The following is a 20,808-nucleotide window of genomic DNA, read 5'->3' as shown; positions in this document are numbered from 1 at the left end:
ACTCCTCAGTGCCATGGGTTTTGGCTCGCAGGCAGCACTAAAGCACCGCCTATGCACACAACTAAAAAAAAGACTTTAATAGGAAAAGGCAACTCATCCCCACCCTCACCCCAGACAAACCAGAATATGATGAAAAACATACAGTCGCTATGTTATCATGCATGCTATAAAAATACAGAAATCCAAAATGCAAAACATATCATATGTAGCGAACGACTGCAAACAATATTCTGTTAATATTTTCTCAATAGAAATATGAATATTTCCTTCTGAAAATTATATACCTTTTTTTGCAAATGTTGTATGACCTCTGTGACAGATAGTCTTACATTTCTTTTTATCAAATATGAAATGTTAAATGTTAAATGTATTTGTACCGCGCACCAAGCAAGTTGCTTTACAACGTTAACGCGTTCCTATTCATCTGATTGCAAACGTAGTTTGTTACCTCACTGTTTCCCGAGCGAGATAACGAAATTATATAGAAGTACATTATTTCTTCATGTTAAACTTTAGCCCTAAATGTCACATATTTCCATTTCGCGCCATTATTTTAACATGATTTCCTGCCGAGAAGTAGTTATAACATATCATGCGTCGGTTGCCATTTCCCTGCGCAGGACGGTTTTATGATCGGTTGCACTGTAACTCGGCGTGTGAAACACTGGCTAATAATGGGCCGGGTTCCCATCTCTTTAAATGTCAGTATTCCTATGCAGCACGATTTCCTCTGTGTGATGGCTGCAGTCAATTACAGTGACAGATAGTATCCTCGTGGCTGATCTGATTACCTCTGACCTTTTAACAGCTGCAGAGAGTCAAAACAGCCAGAAAGAAGAACTCATGCATACACGACACAAAGCTGGAATTGTATATCTGAGTAACAGTCAAAAACACATTGAATGTCAGCAGATTTCTGACAAAGCCAATAGCACATCATTTCCTGGATGATTTGGCAGCCCAGCAGCCTGTCATTTGTTATAGCAGAGCAGTGACAGCAGACATAAACTTGATTAATTTTATATCAATACACCATGTAAGGGCTTTTTCCAACACATCGTTTATTTAAACATTTTTGGAACTGTCCTCCAAAGTTATTTAACCATTATGGTGTCTAGAACTTTTGCGAAGCGAATTAAAATATAAATGGATCCTCTTTCTTCTCAAATACCCCTAATATTTACCGACAGTAGAAACAGAAAAATTGCCATTTCAAAAAGATGAAACGGTCCCAATCTTTATCATTTTGTGATTATGAATCTTCGTTTGGGAACGAAACGAAACACTAAGATAAACACACTTGGAAAGTACATCGACTGCCAGACTTTGTTCTATGTAGTCAGGCTATTTCGAAGCTTAAGTACGTATCATGAATTACTCAGAGGATGAGAATAATGAAAAGCTATCAAAGTACGCAATATGGATTTATACATATTGACATAGAAAAAAGCAACATCAGAGGCACACCCTTTGTTCAAAAGTTTTCCAATTAACCGTAATCGGCAATTGTGCAAGGTTTTTGTTTTTGGTACATTTTATGATGCACTTTTTTTGAGTAGACATGTCTGGACATACATAGAATTGTAGATGCTACTTTTTAATTGAGGGTTTCGCTGTGGCAGAATTAATACGAGAGTGAAGTTTGGGTATACGTGATTTCAGTCAGAACACATTGAGAAGGAATCATGCCCGTTCACAGGTACCCGACTGTTGATGCATACCTGTCTGCAGGGGTGTTGCTAGGTCTGGAAAAGTTCTGGGGCTATGCTAATGTTGGGACTGTCGGGACTCGGGGCTAGCTAGCCTTTTGGTTGTAGACCCTGAGCTTCTATCCAGGGCTACAACAAGAGACCCAGGGCTAAAGCCCCCCCCCCTTTCCCCTAGGGGCCGCAGCAACACCTCTGCCTGTCTGCCTGTCTGTATCGAGCACTCTTCACTTTAAGTGTTGCTTGAGAAATCTCGAGATCTTTAGACAGTATATCTAGTTTAAAGTAAATAAATGCATATATGGATTCTGCTTCACAACGAACCAAAGTTGGGAATGTATTCGAACTCTGCACTATGTGCATCTGCCATAGAAATAAGTCTACTAAGACTGGACAATCCACCTACCCTGTATCTCAGCTCAAACGGAACAGATGCACTTTGGTATTTGAAGGTCCCATGGCATCACATGGGACTCGATGGCAGTCATGAATGGTTCTGGACGAGGCTCTCTTTGGCGGGCAAATCAGAGTCACAGAATCATAGAGCAATATTTTGAGTGTTCTTGGAGATTTGGAAGCCCAAAATAAGAACCGAGGAGTGGTTTATAGGGCAAATCCACAACTCTTGCTTTAAGGGAGTTTTTGCAGATTTTGGAGGAGTCTGGTGACCATTCATGACAATTAATTATATTTGAGGGTGCTTTGATCTCTTTCTGCCCCATGTTCTCTGTTTGTGTGTTCATCTGGGCCCCCTTTCATGTCTTTCCTTTTTACCGTCACCGTCGGTCCCCAACATGGTTTCCCTTTCCTTTCTCCTGACCATGTTCCAATTTGCATCACACCTAACAGTCTTAAATTTAAAAAAATACCCTTTCCCTTTGCATTCCTAATTCAATTTGGCTGTGTCTTTTCTAATAGCACTTTGGGACCTGCTCTCTCTGTTTCATTTATCTTGCATTTAGCTAAAAAAAAAATACAAAAAAAATAAAAACATGAACAACCTTTCTCTTGTGTATTCTTGCTTGTTTGCAAAACCTATAAAAATGCTCAAAGAACCAAATAACCCTTCCTGTTTTAATTTTGTGTAAAAAGGAAACCTTTGTGAATTCAATGGTGTTTTAATTTTGCAGTGTGTAGTCCATCCTTTGATGAAGGGAGTTGAGATGATTAAGGGGTGCAGGAAGTCAGCAGAGGAGGAAGAGGTTTCCATCCTCTGGAATGAGTATATTGAGGGTAATGATGTGCCTTTTGTTGAGCTAGGCCTCAGAGGTACCAGATGCATACAGCTGGAGCATGCATGCCCGAGTTGATTGAACAATTGCAGGTGGGTTCAGTAAAAGGGCAGGGACTGGAGAAGCATGAGGCAAGGCCAACAAAAGGGAATTTTCACTGCCTCAGGAGAGATGGCAGAGGAGAAATTGGAGGAGTCATGGTCAGTGCAGAGGAGTTGTGTATAGCTGAAGAGGATTAGCAGGCATGATTTGATTTAATGCAAGAGAAGGGCATTGTAGTTTCTGTTCCACTAGATTCATTAGAAGGGCAGAGTAGATGTGCTGTGTCACTCAGAGCCAGATGTGGAGAGAATGGCAGAGTGGTGTTGAAGGAGACCAACAAGTTATGTGTGGAAGAGACATACTCGGTCCCCCAAATGGCATCTTAAGAGAAGAAAGGCTGAGTCATCTGCACCTGTGCCTGCTCTTGCAGAGAGGGCATGGCAAGCATAGGTATCCCTTTTTAAGTGCCAGCCAGGGAATGTGAAATACCAGGCCTGGACTTTGCCCACCACAGCCTGAACATCAGTGTTTTCTAGGTTGCTGGAGGGAAAGACTGTGAGGGGTAGTAATTCACTGGCATACACTGCTAATACAAAACACTAGTGTGTGAAGAAGGGTAAATCAAAGAAGGATGGCCCTTTGGGGAGCAACAAAATGTGCACCCACATGGAACTGAATCATGGCCTGACTCCTCCTACATGTTCATAAGCTTCCAGTGGCCCATCTTTCATTACACCCTCCAGTGGTGACGGTAGTGGTAGTGGGAACATGCCTGCCTATTACGGGTCCCATAGACACTGGCATAAGCAGCCTACCCTCTCATTCTACCCAAGAACCCCTACCTCCCTGCACTCTACAACAGTGGCACCATGCCACACCACGTCCTCAGCTTGTTGATGATGGTAGCCCTGTGCATGGGCCATTATTTGTACGTGCTCAGTCAGACAAAATAATGCCTCCCCACTGTTGGTGACTGACTCGGTATAGACTAAGAAGGTAGGAAAAGCCATGGTGTAGAAACTGCCCTCTTAGTGGAAAAAGACAGTCAATATATATGGCAGGATTGGCTATGCAAGTGTGCAAATCATTAAAAAAGAGTTACAGAAGACACTTAATAGCAGAACTGGCACAGAGCTGAAAGGGGAGTAAAACATTGGTGAGAAATTAGTTAAGGAATGATGGTAACCTGTATTATATTGATGTGTCAAGTGAGAATATTTGGGAACTCTACCTGTCAGCTGATGAGCTACATCTGACCAAATTTTGGTTTTCATGAATGAGATAATGGATGAAATGTGTACTTTTTTCAGTTTATCTTATTTTTTACTATTATTGAGACATAATTAGATGACAATTTGAGTTTTGTACTAAGTGATTATTCATTGTGATGTTCTTTCTTTCTGGTCTGTTCATTTTGTCATTTATATACGGAATTAATATTTATTTTATAAAAACACTTTTACTCTATACTTTACTAATAAAAAAGGGAAGTAAAACAATGCTGAGTACTTAGACTATAGTCCATGCCAGACATTTATGGGCAAAATAGTGTACTACTTCATGACATCGGCAATTGAAGTCCCTGGGATACTGCCAGAAAATCCTAAAAAGGCAGACATCCAAAATATGATGGTCCAGCTGTTCTTACTGTAAATACTTGTATTTTTATTTTACATTTTGCAGATTGAAAAAACGGCACTAGTTAGGAAGGCATTATTGACTATTTTGTGAAAGATGGAAGAAAGTACCATATCTATTTCGCTTGTTAGAGATGGATGGAAAATACATCAAGCAACCACTGAATTAAATGCCAATATTTTTCTGCGCAGAATAAAGTGGAAACCAAAAATGTAGGACTTTAATGAGAATCCATTGGAGGTCAAGTCCGGTGCCAGCAACCGTGGTCATTCTAGCTCCAATAGGGTATATTATAGTTGCTGCAATTAAATATTCCATAGTTGGATCTTGGGATTGAGCTGGAGGGCTGCCGGGTGGCCAGCTACCGCCTGTCACAGTCTTTGCTTCTCAGCTACCGCTTGATGCTCTTGACTGAGTGTCCTGGGGGTTCCAAACATTTACTTTGAAAGAATTTGAGTATTCACAGCAGGCCGGTCACCTGAATACTTCAGCTAGGATCAATGGAATAGGTCTCTGGTTATATTTTGTTGCTTTTTCATGATTAAGAGGGAAGAGTACAGGCATTCGTATCGTACTTCTCAGAGTCAAATTCTTGGATCGACGAACCAAAGTGAAAGCATTTGCCAAGACTGTGTCCGTAAATCAAGAACGAAAGTTGGCGATTGGCAGACAATCAGAGACCATCGTAGTTCGACCATAAATGATACTGACTAGCGATCCGACTGAGTTATTTACATGACCCTCTGAGCAGCTTCCGGGAAACTAAAAGTTGGTTTTCAGGGGAGTATGTTTACAAAGCTGAAACCGAAAGGAATTAATGAAAGGGCACCATAGGAATAGAACCTGTGGCTTAGTTTGATACTACACTAGAAACATCACCTCGACATTGAAAGAATTGACATATTGATAGCTCCTTCTTGATTCTGTAGAAACCTGGGTGTTTAAAATCCCAGTGGTCTAGGGTGACTCCCAAGTGGGGAAGCTAGATGGGGTGTCGGGCTGTCCCTCTGCGTGGGTGTAGCAGATGTCACTGCTTCCCCTCAGTCTCTTGTGCACTGACAGGTTGGGCTAACGTCTGAAAGTTGCCTGTGACTCTTGGCGGTGGATCACTTGGCTCGCCTATTGAAGAAGAATGCAGCTAGCTATGAGAATTAGTGCAAATTGCAGTACTTATTGATCAACACTACTTTGAACACACTGTACAGCTCGAGGTTCCTTCTGGGGCTGCACCTGTCTGAAGGTCACTTGACCATTCGCCACCCCAGGGACCTTTCCAGGGTGCAGCTGGTGCTGTCGCAGTGATCCTTTTCCCTTCATCCCCCTAAGGCCAGACCCCGATCAGTACCACTGCAGGACCCCTGGAACTGGTACAGAAACTTGTTGCCAGCACTTGGCCTCCCTATTCCCCCTTCAAGGAATGGGATGGCTGAACACTCGGCTGGCTGTGCAGCGGCACCTTAAATCTGACACCTGAATCTGGCAGGAAGCCATGCCGGATGTGGCTATCGGTGGTGTCTCAGATCCAGCGTGGCGACCTGCTGAATTTAAGAATATTACTAAGCAGAGAAAAAAAAAACTAACCAGAATTCCCTCAGTAATGGTGAGTGAAGAGGGAAGATCCCAGTGCCGAAAACTCATCCACGGCAGGTGTGGGAAATTTGATGTACAGAAGACCAACTCCTGCCCTCGCTCGGGGGCCCAAGTCCTTCTGATCGAGGCTCACCCCACATACTAAGTTAGTTCAGTAGTGGGCCCTGGGATTGGGTCTTCTTGCAGTATCGTTACTTGGGAATGCAGCCCAAAGTGGGTGCTAAACTCCATCTAAGGCTAAATATGGGCGTGAGACCGATAGCCTGCCAGTACCTTAAGGGAAAGTTGAAAAGAACTTTGAAGAGAGAGTTCCACAGTACGTGAAACCATTGAGATTGAAATGAATGGATTCCATGCAATCTGCCGGAGGATTGAACCCTGCAGCCAGGTTGGTTGCCTGTAATAGCGCATCCCTTGCTGAACCACAGTTCTGGGACAGCTGCCCCTTGAAGGGTACTTTTCTTCTATGGCGTGGCACCATGACTGACTCAGGGTCAGCTAGGAAGGTGCCAGGGGACAGAGCACTCTCTGATTTGGTGGAGAGTGCTACAGCACCCTGGCAGCAATTTTCCATATCTTTGAGGGCAGAGGGAGACTGACATCTGCTGCACCCTCCTCCTGCAAATGTTAAGGCCCCTCTAAGGAGTCATTCAAGCAGCAATGGAAGGCAAGGACCCCTGCTCCTAGTGCGACTGTTGACTGGGGTGGACTGTCCTCAGTGCACTCCAAAAGTGTCTCACAGCTGGGCAGAGAGGCCCACAAAGGGCACAACAGGTCTGCAGATATATAGATTGCTTACTGACCCATCTTGAAACATGGACCCATGAATCTAACATGTGCGCAAGTCAGAGGGCTGAACGAAACCCTGTGGCACAATGAAGGTGAGGCCAGTGAGCGCTGACTGAGGTGGGATTCCATCGCAGCATCATGGCAAGAACACACTTGTCAGGGAGGTGAAGCATGAGCCTGTGTGATAAACCCTGAAAGATTGTGAACTATACCTGGGAAGGGCAAGTCAGAGGAACTGTTGTTGTTGACACTTGTATAGGGCCAAAGCTTAATCAAACCATCTAGTAGCTAGTTCCCTCTGAATTTTCCTTTAGGATGGATTGCACTTGGAAACTCCATTTGAATCTGGTCAAACAAATAATTCAAGGTCTTGAGGATGAAACTTTCTCAACCTATTCTCAGAATGTAAGTGGCTAAGAAGCCCACTCGCTGGCTTGGAGCTGGACATCTAGTGTGAGTGCCCAGTGGGAAACCTTGGTAAGCAGAACTAGCACTGTGGAGAAACAAAACCCCATGTGAAGGTGTCCAATGCTGACACTCATCAGACCACAGAAAGCTGTTGGTTGATGTAGACAGCAGGACTTTGGCCATGGAAGTCGGAATCTTCTAAGGATTGTGTAACAAATCACCTGCCAAATCAACTATCCCTGAAATGGGTGACTCTGAAGTGTCAGGCCAATACCCGGCTATTACCGATGCTGAGAGCAGGGGGAGGGGAGCTAAGTCACGATGAACAGGAGGGCCACTGTGGTGTGCCATGAAGTCCAGGGTCGAGGGCTCGAGTGGAACCACCACAGGTGCAGATGATGGTGGTAGTAGAAAATAATGAACAAAAAATTTTAAGGACAAATTGAGAAGGGTTCCATGTCAACAGTAGTTAAATATAGGTGTGTCAGTCATAATAGATGCGCTAGTGCTGTTCATAAATGAGGGGCGATGACTTCTGTTGCTCTCACCCGATTGAAAGGGGGTGAGGCTCAAATCCCTGAACCTGGAGTGGTGGAAACAAATGCCCTCACGGCATCAAGTGCATTAAGGTAAATTATCTCATAGAAGCTGGTTGGAGCCCCATGGAGAGTTCTATTTTCTATGTGAAGGGTAGTGCACCCTGCAAAGGGCTCGGCCCAAGCGAAGGGCATGAGTCTTGGAAAATGTTGAGGTTCCGGGAGCATTCCCGTGAGGTGCTGCTGGCCCTTGCACATCCATGGGAGATGGTGTTTTTCGTGCTGGGCCGTACCCATATCCACGGCAAGTCTCCAAGGTGAACTGGCATATTGGAAAAATGTAGGTAAGGGAAGTTGGCAAGTCAGATCTGTAAATTTGGGTTGCGGTTTGGCTTTAAGTGCTGGGTCAGTCGGGCTGGCGTGCACCACTCTGAGGAAAGTAACAGGTAGGGAGTTTCACTGGGATGGTACACCTGTCAAACTATAATGGAGTTGTACTAAGCCAACTTGGGTGGACAGAAACCTTCAGTGAAGCTGATGGACTAAAGCTTACTTAATATCAATTTTCAGTATGAGTACAGACCATGAAATTGGGGCCTTACCATCCTTCTGATATTTTAGGTTTCAAGCAGGAGCTGTGAGAAAAGGTACCACTGAGATAACTGGCTTGTGGCAGTTAAGCAGTCATAGCGACGTTACTTTTTTTTGTTGTTGTTTTGTTTTTTATTTGATTAAACTGTTTTTCTGCAGTTTTTACAAAAAATATGCAAACTGTTCCTGTTTTTATTTGACCATTTCATTGTCATTGTTGTCATTGTTCTTAGATTATTTTCCAAGTTGATTTCAGATTGGTTCTTCTCTCGTTAAGTTTATATTCTGAAAAAACTGTCCGACCGCAATTACTCTTTTGGCGTTGTCTCCTGACATCAGGATGTTCCACCAATAATCTTCTTCCATGCACCATCTGTTTTTAAAGAGATGGTCCATGTGGATCATTCTTTTTGAAGACAGTTCTGGGAAGGACAGTAGAAGGTGCCTCACAGTTTCAACTGTTTCTGGTTTGTTGCAGAATCGGCAAAGATTGTTAATGGCGCTGCCTCTGATGAATAGGATTTCTTTGGTGTTTAAGAGGTTCAGCCTGGCCTTTAAGTATGTATTTCTAATTTGTTTACTGGGACCTTTTAACAAATAGCTCATGGGTTCATTTTGTTTTTGATGATTTGCCGGTAGATCCAGGGCTAATTTGTTTTTCGAGGCATCTTCCAGTGTTTTAATCCAGTCCATTTCCTTGAATCTTTTGGATGTTTTGTTTGCGTTACACTCCAGTTCTTCCCAAGAGCTTCCTATTTCAAAACGTGTTTCCAAGTTACTTTGATCCCATGCAGATAGAATCTTGTTGGAACCTTTGTTTAGCTCTCTGTTTAGTATCCTGAAGATCTTCTCAGAGGATAGCCTTATTTTCCTATGGAGCATCAGGGTGTTCAATTTAACTCTGCCCCTTAGTGATAGAATGTTGATTTCTCTGCGAATCGACACCATTGGTGTTGATTGCGGGAGCATCAAAAGTTTCCTCCAAAATAGGCCTTCTAATTTTATCCAAATTCTCTGCGGTATCATAGGCATTGCTTCTGCACCATAAGTAATAGCAGGAACAGCTTTAGCTGTGTAAAAATTCAATGCTGGTTTCAGGGAAATTTTTCCGAATTTATTGTCCATGATGCGTTACTTTTTGATCCTTCAATGTCAGCCTCTTCCTTCATTGTGAAGCAGAATTCACCAAGCATTGGATTGGTCACCCATTAATAGAGAACGTGATCTGTGGTTCTAGCGTTGTAAGCCAGGTTAGTTTTAATCTACTGAAGATGTGTTTTTGCAATACTAATCCTGCTCAGTACAAGAGGAAACACAGCTTCAGATATTTGATGTATGTACTTGGCTGAGGAGCCAATTAGGTGCAGCTACCATCTATAGGATTATGACTAAATTCCTCTAAATCAAAATCACCTCTAAATCAAAATGAGACCGCAGCACTTGGGAGCTTCTGTTGGCCTAGCGCAGGAATATGCCACCTCTCTCATCCGTAGTGCACCACATGTTCATAGGGAACCTGATACTAAATAATTTGTAGACAACCTGATTCTGGTGAGGGTTTCATAAGCAGCAGAGCAGCTATCTCCCTGCTATCTATTGAACATCATCCTTTGAGCCAAACATTTATCACAAGCTTGAAGGAAGTACAAGGGTCTCTGTCAATCCTGCTGCCCCACAGGGCACACAGGAACCTCTCAGCCACCTTGGATGCACCGTGGGGTGCAAGCAGGCAGGGAGCTCTCTTATCTCTTTCCAATGAGCGCAGAACCAGATTGGCTTCCAGAGGCACCTTGGCTACCATGGGAGGCAAGGGAGAGACTGTGCCTTGGGTGCGGAAAATGGCCTAAACCCCAGCTCCTGGACTTAACCAACCCCCGAGCATGGATAGCAACAGGAATGCCCTCTGGGTTGCCGGGGCATCTGTTTGGGTGTGGGCCGGCCTGACCATTTGGTCTTTAAATCTGGCCGGACTAATCATATGGCAGCGGCTGACAGACCATCTGGCCCAAGTGGTGGCTAACCAAGGCGACTCCAGCATTTGTCTCTGGCTAGGGTGCCTAAGCGTGGGGGCTTAATAATCAATGGGAAGCATCTTCCTCCAGGACACCTGTGTTGGCACAGGTCGCAAAAGCCTCCTCTACGCCTGGCCCAGGGACCTGCTCTGGCCCAGGGAAGACGGTAAGCTAACCTGTGCCAGAGCTCAGGGCGATGAACAGCACGTCCAGCAGCTGAGGCTCGGGTGTGACCTGAGGTGCGGTGAAATAGCAAGTGAGAGCTACTACGACTCCATGAGACAATCTGAGACCCTCTGGGTTAGCATTGCAGAGCATGCTGCTGCCCCCCCTATCCCAGTGGCAGTCACTGTGAAGGCCCGAGCCCCGTATGGCCAGGGGGTGCTGCCCCCACTCTTGGGCACCAGCCTCCCATGTGTGTGAATGTCCTCCTACCCATCCGCAGTCTTTGCACGTGCCAGCAGAGGCCTGGGCCCTTTCTGCAGGGCGAAGCTCTAATGCATTGAGGCAAGAGCCTCATGCAGCCAGTGGGTGCTGCACTGCCCTTGCATGCCAGCCTTTATTGCTTGGCTGCCAGCCCCTCTGCCTAGCAGAGGTTCGCCAGGGCAATGCTCTAACACACCCTGGCCAAAACCCCAGGCAGCCAGGAGGGTCTTCCCCCACCCTTGGGCACCAACTTCCTACCAAAACGGGGGCACCAGCCCACTCAACTTTGGTGACTGCATGCCCCAGGAGGGGTCCCATCCCTCTTCAGAGGGCAAAGGTCTAACACATCGAGACAGGCGTGTGACCACCCAGCCTGGGAAGCTTTCCGAGGCACCTTGGTGGGGCCCAGCCTTCCCAGAGGGCAAAGCTCTAGAGTAGCACACCCAGCACCCTTCAGGTAACAGCTCATATTGAACACCATCAATTGCTCCCTTTTGATCAGTTTTGATATTGGGCCCAATACAGCGATTAAACAGTACCCCTACTGATTTTGGATGATATCTTCCGGGCGAAGTATAGAGAGGGTTCCTTTTTGTTCATTCTTTTTGATCTGCCCATAGACTTTGAAACAGTGGACCATGAGCCACTGCTTTTAATTCCATTGCAGTGTATTGGCATTGTGCTTAATATTCTTAATGTGTTCCTCTCTTTCTTATTTGGCCGATCACAATCTGTCCAGAGAGGTGTTTTTGATATGCACTATTGTCCGTTCACTGGGATGGGGTTGTGGGGTTGATACACACCAGTCTGCCGACATTACACAAATATATTTGAACTGTGCTACACGGAGTCTGTATGCTGTTTAGGTCATGATTGAAATTGATTGAATCATGGATGAAGTGTTCAATCTTAATTTATATTCTTCCTAGACTGAATTTCTTCTTTGTTCTCCTGGTACATCTGCTGACCAGTATGAGTCTTGTCATAACATCTTAAGTAGCAATGGGATTTCCTCCCTTCTTGTCTACTCAGGCACTGTTATCTTGGCCTATAGTTATACAGCAGCAAAGTGTCCCTGATAATCCCTGCTAAAATGGAAATACAGTTGTCAATGTGCCAAATTTCTCCTTCATTCCTTCTTATTTATTTCACTCAGTTGTGCAAGCATTGCCTGAATCTTTCATTAGCATGCACTTTAAGACCCCTGCATTCAGCGTGTCAGACTGCTGCTCACCTTGCTGCTCACCCTGAAGGTTTGGCCCATATTTCTCTGGATTTATTTTCCCTTCACTGGCTCGCCCTTTATCTTGAAATGCATTTTGTGAAGTGATGTTTCACCTTAGTCAACCCAATCACTAATCCTATTTTTCTATGTAAAAAATATTTTTTGCCCGGTGATTCTCTTAAAACATGCAATACTTCTATTGCCAGATAGATTCCGTTCGGCAAGAAATCCATTACAGCCAATCAAGCCTCTTCCCCCACCTTTAGGAATTGTCCTTTTAAAAAAAAATGTTGGTGCTTCTGTTTTAATGAATTTTTAACAATCAAGAAAAAGCAATAAAATTAATAATCAGAGTACTGATATCTTTGATCACAATATTGTAAATATGTTGTAACATATTTATTGAAAAGTGCACTACAATGTGTGTTGCCTTTCTTCATTTCATACACTACCTTTGAATGTTGGGTTTTGATGGCAAGTTTTGGGTGCTGTGAGGTGAGGGGCATGTGGATATGTTAACCTCTTGCAGTTTGTGTGACATTGCCGCTGGCCATTAGCAAGTAGTGTGCACCTTTCCACATACACTCTCATTGTTGTCCGTTGTTAACAAGATTCAGAAAGGTAGTGTGTGATGAAAAGGTACCTTGGGCTGACACCACTTAGAATAAGGTGGTGGAGTGAGTGTTCATCTAGAAGTGTACTAACAATAAACACTGCACGCTTTCTCTTGCACACATTCTCTAGCGCTCATTCCAGTGCTATTTCCCCAGCTCAGAGAAACACAGCTTTTAATAACAAAGGAAATTAGTACTGGATACATCAAACGCAAAATAATACATTGGTAATCAATAAATGCCAGAAGTGTATAATGTACACATTAATACATCCATTTAATACCAATAAACTTTCTGTGAGTCATGACTCGCTGGCCCTAGACGATATTGATAACAATTCCCTGCTGGATGTCTGTTATCCTATACAACAGAGTATGGCAGTGTCGGGGGAAGTAACGTCAACCACAGCAGCCCAGCCAGCTGTTGTGGAAGCACAAGTGATTAGAGCAGAGTCAAACAGTGAACTGATACATGATTCAAACCATTGTCTGTCTCACAAAATCCGATTATGCATACTCCCTCTAGTATTTAGCTCGAAGAGAAACTGCATAGTGCGTCTGCTTTCTCTGAAATACAATCGTTCATAGTTTCGATCCAAATTTCAATGAATATACTTTTAATATTGTGCAGAAGAATCCATGACAATTTGCAGCCCCAAGGCAATAATAATATGACGATCCATTGTAGAAAAAATTGACACTGGTAATCCAGGGCTTGACCTGTAGACAGACCTTGTAGTAGTCCAGCGAGAAATTGGGAGTGATAGATGCTAACCCTCCTGAAGAGGTAAGAGGGGGGAGTCGGGCCTGCATATTGTAGCCTTGTACTCTCCTGATGTATAATATTCTAGAAAAGCAGAATCATTTAGCACGACAGGTGATCACTCAGCAGTTTTCCTGGCCAACTGAATTCACAAGATCAAAAATTGGTACACCACACAGGAAATCGAAGGAATTCTGAAGGAAATTGGCCCACGTTAAAAAAACACCAGTGTATACAGCAGGGCAAATTGACAAGCTGGCTGGTTGAAAAAAAGTCGGGGGTGACCCCATCTGAATATTCTGAGCTGGCGTACACAAGTGTGGATTGTACTATGACCACAAACCGAGTGGAACAGATAGGAGATAGTTCCACTCCTAATCTTGCTTTAAGTGTTCCTGTAAAAAGACTGGTCACTCGAACGGGGAAGATGCTTAACAATAAACAGCTGAAGGTTAATGATCCAGCAAATGCCAAACTATGGCGAAGAACTTGAATAAAAAACGTTGGGATAAATGGTTATGCCAATCTGATTTCCTTTCATTGTTTAATCAAATTTCACAATTACGAGTCTGATGATTTAGAGTTTTTCTGACCTTTAAAATGCGTTAACCCTAACGTGACAGCAATTCATTGTAAACATGTGGACACAGCACTACTATTGCGTGGCTTTCAGGCCCATTTATTCAATTGTGGGGTTGACCTTGATGTGAATGTTGATACTGAGGACTTGTCTCTACCACCTGCTGGATCTTCCAATCAGAGTTGTTGACAAAATGTAACATCCCAACAGCTGCCTAATAAAGAGAGCGTACAGTTATATTACATTCAGTGTATGTTGAAGTGGCCAGCAGAATATTTTGCTGGCTGCAATATCCAAAGAACAATGGGCAATCTCGCTACTCTCATGGAATACCCAAGGGTTTGCCCATTTATTGTACCTACTGGCACTTTACCTTTATTACTTCAACATTCGATTTTCTTATTGCAGGAATCTTGGCTAATGTTTACTATCTACATCGATGGACATACTATATACTAAGTATTGGGTAATAAAGGTACCATGGGTAGACACTTTGGGGATTGGTTAATGGTGTTCTACACAATTTTAAATAATGTAGAATTTCCTCTGCTGGTTCTGTCTTCATCTTCGCTGTTGAGGTAGACATTTTTAATTTCGATCACATACAATATGCTCTGATTGTTAATATATATAATCCCCCTAGTCCGTTGCATAGAGAATCAATCCAGAAAGCATTGCACAACCTTTTTTTCTCATGGGCCAGGAATAACAAAGATGATATTATCATTTTGAGAGATGATTTTAATTGTCATTGTGTAGGTAGAGATTAATTGACAGAGGATGACGTATTGACAAGTACAAGTGTTACGATGCAGAACCACCCCAATCCTGTGGGCTTGGAATGAATGCTATTCCTTGATATTTGGGATTTGGAAATGCTCAGTGGGACGAACCTCAGGGTATACCCTGGGAGCATTCACTTGGTACATAGGAAATAGAACAGCCACCCCTGAGTATTTTTTTGTTAGCCCCGAAGCACCTTTCAATGTAGTCCATATGAGTGTCCACCAACATGATTGAGTGATCCTGCAGCTATAGTGTTGCATTTTATCTATGAACGCCCCTATTAATATGAAAAGGTGCCTCGGGGGAACAGAATTTAATCATCCTGGCAACTGGGTCAAGTGGTCTGAGGTTAACATCCAACGGGCAGCACTTTTTACCCTGGCGGTGAATCCCTCCTTTATGTTAGACTTTGAATTCCTTAATATGGAGGGAACTGAAGTTTGGTTTTTATCTGTTTCTGACCAACATGCTGCCAGTAATATATTCGCTGTTGATAAAGCAGGTGAAGCTATTCCTATATATGATAAAATGATTAGGGATTAACAGCATACATTACGTAGAGATTTGCTCAAAATAAAAGCTAAATACTAATTCCTCATTGAAGACCTTAGGGAAATAAAAGCAGTTAAAACCGCGTATAGAAATTGGATGCGTTGGTGAGGCCTTTCAACCTGGTGCGTGCAATGCAAAGAATGATTGCAGTTATTTGTAGTGGCTAGGCAAGGAGCATCTGGCCACTTTTGGGGGAGGCTAAGGGTAATAGAAATTTGAAAGCATTAAATCCTATCAATGAGCATCAATGGGAGGCATTTTTGAGAATAAGCTCTACCCCTATGGAGAGTATCAACAGCGTGACTGTTGATGTTCTTCCCCCAATCAAGGGGGTAATTCATAGAATTTTGCACACAAGTGGCGCATGCGACTGGTGCGCAGTGTGGGCATGCAAATGTCTGCGCCAGCCGCGTGCGCTAAAATCGATTTCCGCGCACAGCGTTTTCATGGATTTTAGCCTCCAAAACAAGCCGTGGCGCAGAGTGGTGCAGCGACCCTGCAGCAGTGCCAGTTACGCCCCCAAGAACGCCCTCCCGCAAGGAAAAGCCATCAAAATCCCCAATCCAGCGCAAAGGGCTGCGCTAACCCTGGACCAGTTTACAGGGCTGCCAAACAGCAAACGGCAAGTGGGGAACGTGTATTACTGGGGTTCGCGTGAAGTTTCACACGCGATATGCTCTGTGCGAGCAGGGTACGTGTATAACTGGGGTTCGCGTGAAGTCTCACACGCGATTGGAGCAGGGTATGTGTATTACGGGGGTTCACGGGAAGTTTCACACGCGAAAGGGCCTGTGCTAGTGGGGTACATGTATAACTGGGGTTCGTGGGAAGTTTCACATGCGAAAGGGCCTGTGCGAGTGGGGTACGTGTATAACTGGGGTTCGCGTGAAGTTTCACACGCGAAAGGGACTGTGCGAGTGGGGTATGTGTATTACTGGGGTTGGCGGGAACTTTTACACGCGTAAGGGCCTGTGCGAGCGGGGTACGTGTATTACTGTGGCTTGCGTGAAGTTTCACACCCGAAAGGGCCTGTGCGAGTGGGGTACTGTATTACTGGGGTTCGCGTGAAGTTTCACACGCGAAAGGGCCTGTGCGAGTGGGGTACGTGAAGTACTGAGGTTCGCGTGAAGTTTCACACGCGAAAGGACCTGTGCGAGTGGGGTACGTGTATAACTGGGGTTCGTGGGAAGTTTCACACGCGATTGGCCCTGCGCGAGTAGGGTACGTGTATAACTGGGGTTCGCGTGAAGTTTCACATGCGAAAGGGCCTGTGCGAGTGGGGTACGTGTATTATTGGGGTTCGTGGGAAGTTTCACACACGAAAGGGCATGTGCAAGTGGGGTACGTGTATTACTGTGGCTTGCGTGAAGTTTCACACGCGAAAGGGCCTGTGCGAGTGGGGTACTGTATTACTGGGGTTCGCGTGAAGTTTCACACGCGAAAGGGCCTGTACGAGTGGGGTACATGAATTACTGAGGTTCGCGTGAAGTTTCACACGCGAAAGGGCCTGTGCGAGTGGGGTACGTGTATTACTGGGGTTCGCTTGAAGTTTCACACGCGATTGGCCCTGTGCGAGCAGGTTACGTTTATAACTGGGGTGCGCGGGAAGTTTCACACGCGATTTGAGCAGGGTACGTGTATTCCTGGGGTGCGCAGGAAGTTTAACACGCGATATTGCTTTCAGAGTGGTGTACTGAATTTCGGTGGTGCGCGGGGAGTCCTACATGTGAATTGGCAGTGTGGGTCCTCCCAGGTGTTCCCCCTACACCCCCCACGGCCCCTACAGGCAGCCCACACCACAGGGGACTACCCTACACCTCTGGTCATGTCCCACAGGCAGCCCATCTACCATGGGCATGCCCCCCAGCCAAGCCACATTTCAGCTTGCACTACTGATCACCCACTCATGTCCCTTTGCACCCCCATCCCCCAGTAGTCAGGGGCACCTGCCAGTATGCCCCCCACTCATGTCCCCCTGCACCCCACCCCCCAGCAGTCAGGTGCACCTGCCATAAGGCCCCCACTCATGCCCCCCTGCACCCCCACCCCCCAGCAGTCAGGGGCACCTGCCACCAGGCCCCCACTCATGTCCCACTCATGTCCCCCCTACACGAAATAAAGATGCACAGTCATGGCCCACTTCTACACCAAAAAATCCCACATCATGCCACCCCATTCTTGAGACGCAATGATTTCCCAATCCGCCCCACACTGACATGCCTATCTCAAGACACAAACCAAAACTCAACTATGTACATCAACACATGTCCATCACACACATTCACTGGTTGGCATTGCTTGTGTAAACCCACAATTTCACATGCATCAACTCAATGAGCAAATCCCACACATGGAACTAAAATATGAAAATGTATTATGTACATAAATAAATAAATGAAATGAAAACATACCAAAATATCAAACATGAAATGAAAAGCACGTGAAAAAGATGAGTGAATGAAAATGATAAGCAATGCAAAATAAAATTGAAAGAAAAACAGTCCAAACTCTCCCTCCACCAACGCAAATCCAAAGGTAAAAAAAAGATATCCATTGTTTCATGTTCATAATGATAAATGAAAATGCAAAATCAATCCATAGTCCAACTATTTACAATACATTGTCCTGAAAAAAAAAAAAACATTACTCCATGTCCATAATGAAAAAAAAATCCAAATGAATCCATGATGTAACTATATATAATCCATTGTCCAAAATAAAAATCCATTAATCCATGTGCAAAAATCCCAAAAATATATCAATCCATTGTCCATCGATGTAAAGGGTCCATAAGGCCAACTAAACAAATTAAACCTACCTAAGAAACTATCTAAAAATATAAATATATACAAATGTGTGTGGCATTGTCCATTGACCACAAATAAAAGGAAAACGAAAAGGAAACCTAACTCTAAAAACTATTTACAATGGCAGCGGGCTAGTCCGACGGCTCACTTTTGGATGTCCCGGCCAGGGCATCATCGAACTCCTGCTCAATGTCCTCAAGGCGGTCCTCTTCCATGGCCCCGAGGGTTTGCAGGGACGACAACATGCTCTCCTCAAACTCCCTGAAAATTGCCTCGAGGCACTCGGCCCGCCTCAGGGCCCTCCGCATGGAGTTCTCCGCCCCGACCATTGTGAGCTGTGCCTCTTCTGCCCGCTGCCGCTCCACATCTATAGCATGGCCTAACCGCTGCTACACAAAAGACACTTCGAGTCCTGGGTCCTCCTGCCCTCTGGCTGATGCCTGCCCCTCCGATGACGAAGGCCCCGAGCCATCATGGCTCCCTCCTTGTTGCTGCTGCTGCTGTGCCTCTGCCTGTGCCCTGGCTCTTGCTGACTGCACATCCTCCTCCGGCTGGGGTGCAGTTGTTGATGTGGCCACCCCTGCTGGACGTCTGACTCCCGACTGTGGCAGGGATGTGTCCTCCACCAGCCTGGCCGCAGGGTCAGTGGCAGCTCCACAGGGTACCCAGGTAATACATGGGTGGGAAGATGGCATGGAGTACGACTGGCGCATAAGGGGTTCAGTTGAGGAGGGGGTCGGAACAAGGTCCAGCAAAGGGAGGAATCCGGCCCTGGTGAGCTGATCCCAGTAGGTCAACGCGGTCAACGAGCCTTTCGAGATGACGTGCAGTCTCCTCATGAAAAGACTGCAGGTCACCTCGCATGGCCCGTTGATGCAACGCCACCCCACACAGGACAGGCTCAACCCGGTCCTGGATAGCCACGTCCGCAGGGAGAGGAAGGCCAGTTGTTGTAAGCGGATCCCCTCCCTGAAAACGGGTCTGGACGTAGGCATCCCTGCTGGTACGGGATAATGCAGTCACAGGATTGGGGACAGGATTACACACAGGCACCTCCGCGGTGGCCTGTGCTGCCTCCTGTCCCTGCCCCTGAACTGCACCACTAGCACCAGTGGAATCCTCACCTCCAGACCCCGTGTCTGTCCCTTGCAAGGCCTCCTCCTTCACCAAACCCCCCACCAACCTGGATGACTCTGTGCCATCTTCCTCCATCGGACCCTGTGGGGTCTCAGCTGCCCCTTCTACTGCCGAGGAGTCCAACTCCGATCTCCGACTCTTGGACCTTCCCTCGGCAGCTGCGGCCTGGGACGCGGCACCAGACTCCTCACTCCCCGACAAGATGACAACCTGGGAGGGGATCCGGGCCTTGCGTCTCCGGCTGGCAGGATGATCCCTGCCGCTGTGCGCCACAGCACCCTCTCCGCCCTCTTCTTCAGTTGACGCTGCAGACAGGGAGAGATAAAACGCAGGCATCAGGGCACTGTACAATGGACTGATACACACATGACAGTTACACATGAGTGGTATTGTTTAACTACAGACATGGCATCACACTCCAAGACATACATGTCATTTTAACTCACACACATGAACATTCCAATAGCAATATTGCACCAGGCAGCACCAACCATACACATACAACAGCATGAACAGCCAAAGGTGAGCCTGACATCAAATGAAACACAAGGAGTGCACTAGACATGCACACATGCCACCACACTTACATGCATATCTACATCTCCTCCAACTGTTGCAGTGATGAGATCGCCATTCATCCTTCTACATATCAGTGTCACGTGCATCCATGTTGCATCACAGTTGCACACTTGTCAGATACACATACATGCACATGTACACAGTGCAGATACATGCATTATGAACCACCATCCATGCCACGACCATGCCGATGTACATACACAGAAATTCAAACATGTGTGCTCCCACACCTGCATTTGCCCAGCATGCTTACCAACACATACACCATCAATGTGTTTCACAACTGAGAGGACTCACATGTGGCAGCCTCACGCCCATGTTCATACACATCCCTACATGGCCCTACATAAACACATGTGTAACCTGCACACTACTGGCACACCACGACATGCACAGCGTACTATCAACATGCATGTACACGTACCACTCGACTCCAGACGGGTCTGCCTCTCAAGGATCTGGACGTAGCGCGCTGGGCATATGCGTTCCAGGACCCTCATTTGATGGTTCGACAGCTGACCCCGGTGCCCCTTGGCATCCGCTGCCTTAGCGAGGCGCCGGGCCTCGTTGAGGGTCCTGGACCTGAAGTCCTCCCAGCGCTTCTTGACATGATGTAAATCGCGGACTGCCAACCCCCCCGCGTTGATGGCAGTCACGATGTCCATCCAGATCCTGGTCCGTCCTTCATTGTCGGGGCGCAAACTTCCAAAGAGGGCATCATAGTGCCCCAGAACTTGCTCCACCAGGACACCAACTTCGGTGGCAGTGAAGCTGGTGGCCCTCTGCCTCTCTGGCT

The sequence above is a fragment of the Ambystoma mexicanum genome, chromosome 5p, assembly GCF_040938575.1.
Source record: "Ambystoma mexicanum isolate Mex_15411 chromosome 5p, UKY_AmexF1_1, whole genome shotgun sequence".
In the NCBI taxonomy this organism is placed as follows: domain Eukaryota; kingdom Metazoa; phylum Chordata; class Amphibia; order Caudata; family Ambystomatidae; genus Ambystoma; species Ambystoma mexicanum.
The sequence above is the reverse complement of the archived record's forward strand: the minus strand, read 5'-3'. Positions refer to the sequence as shown.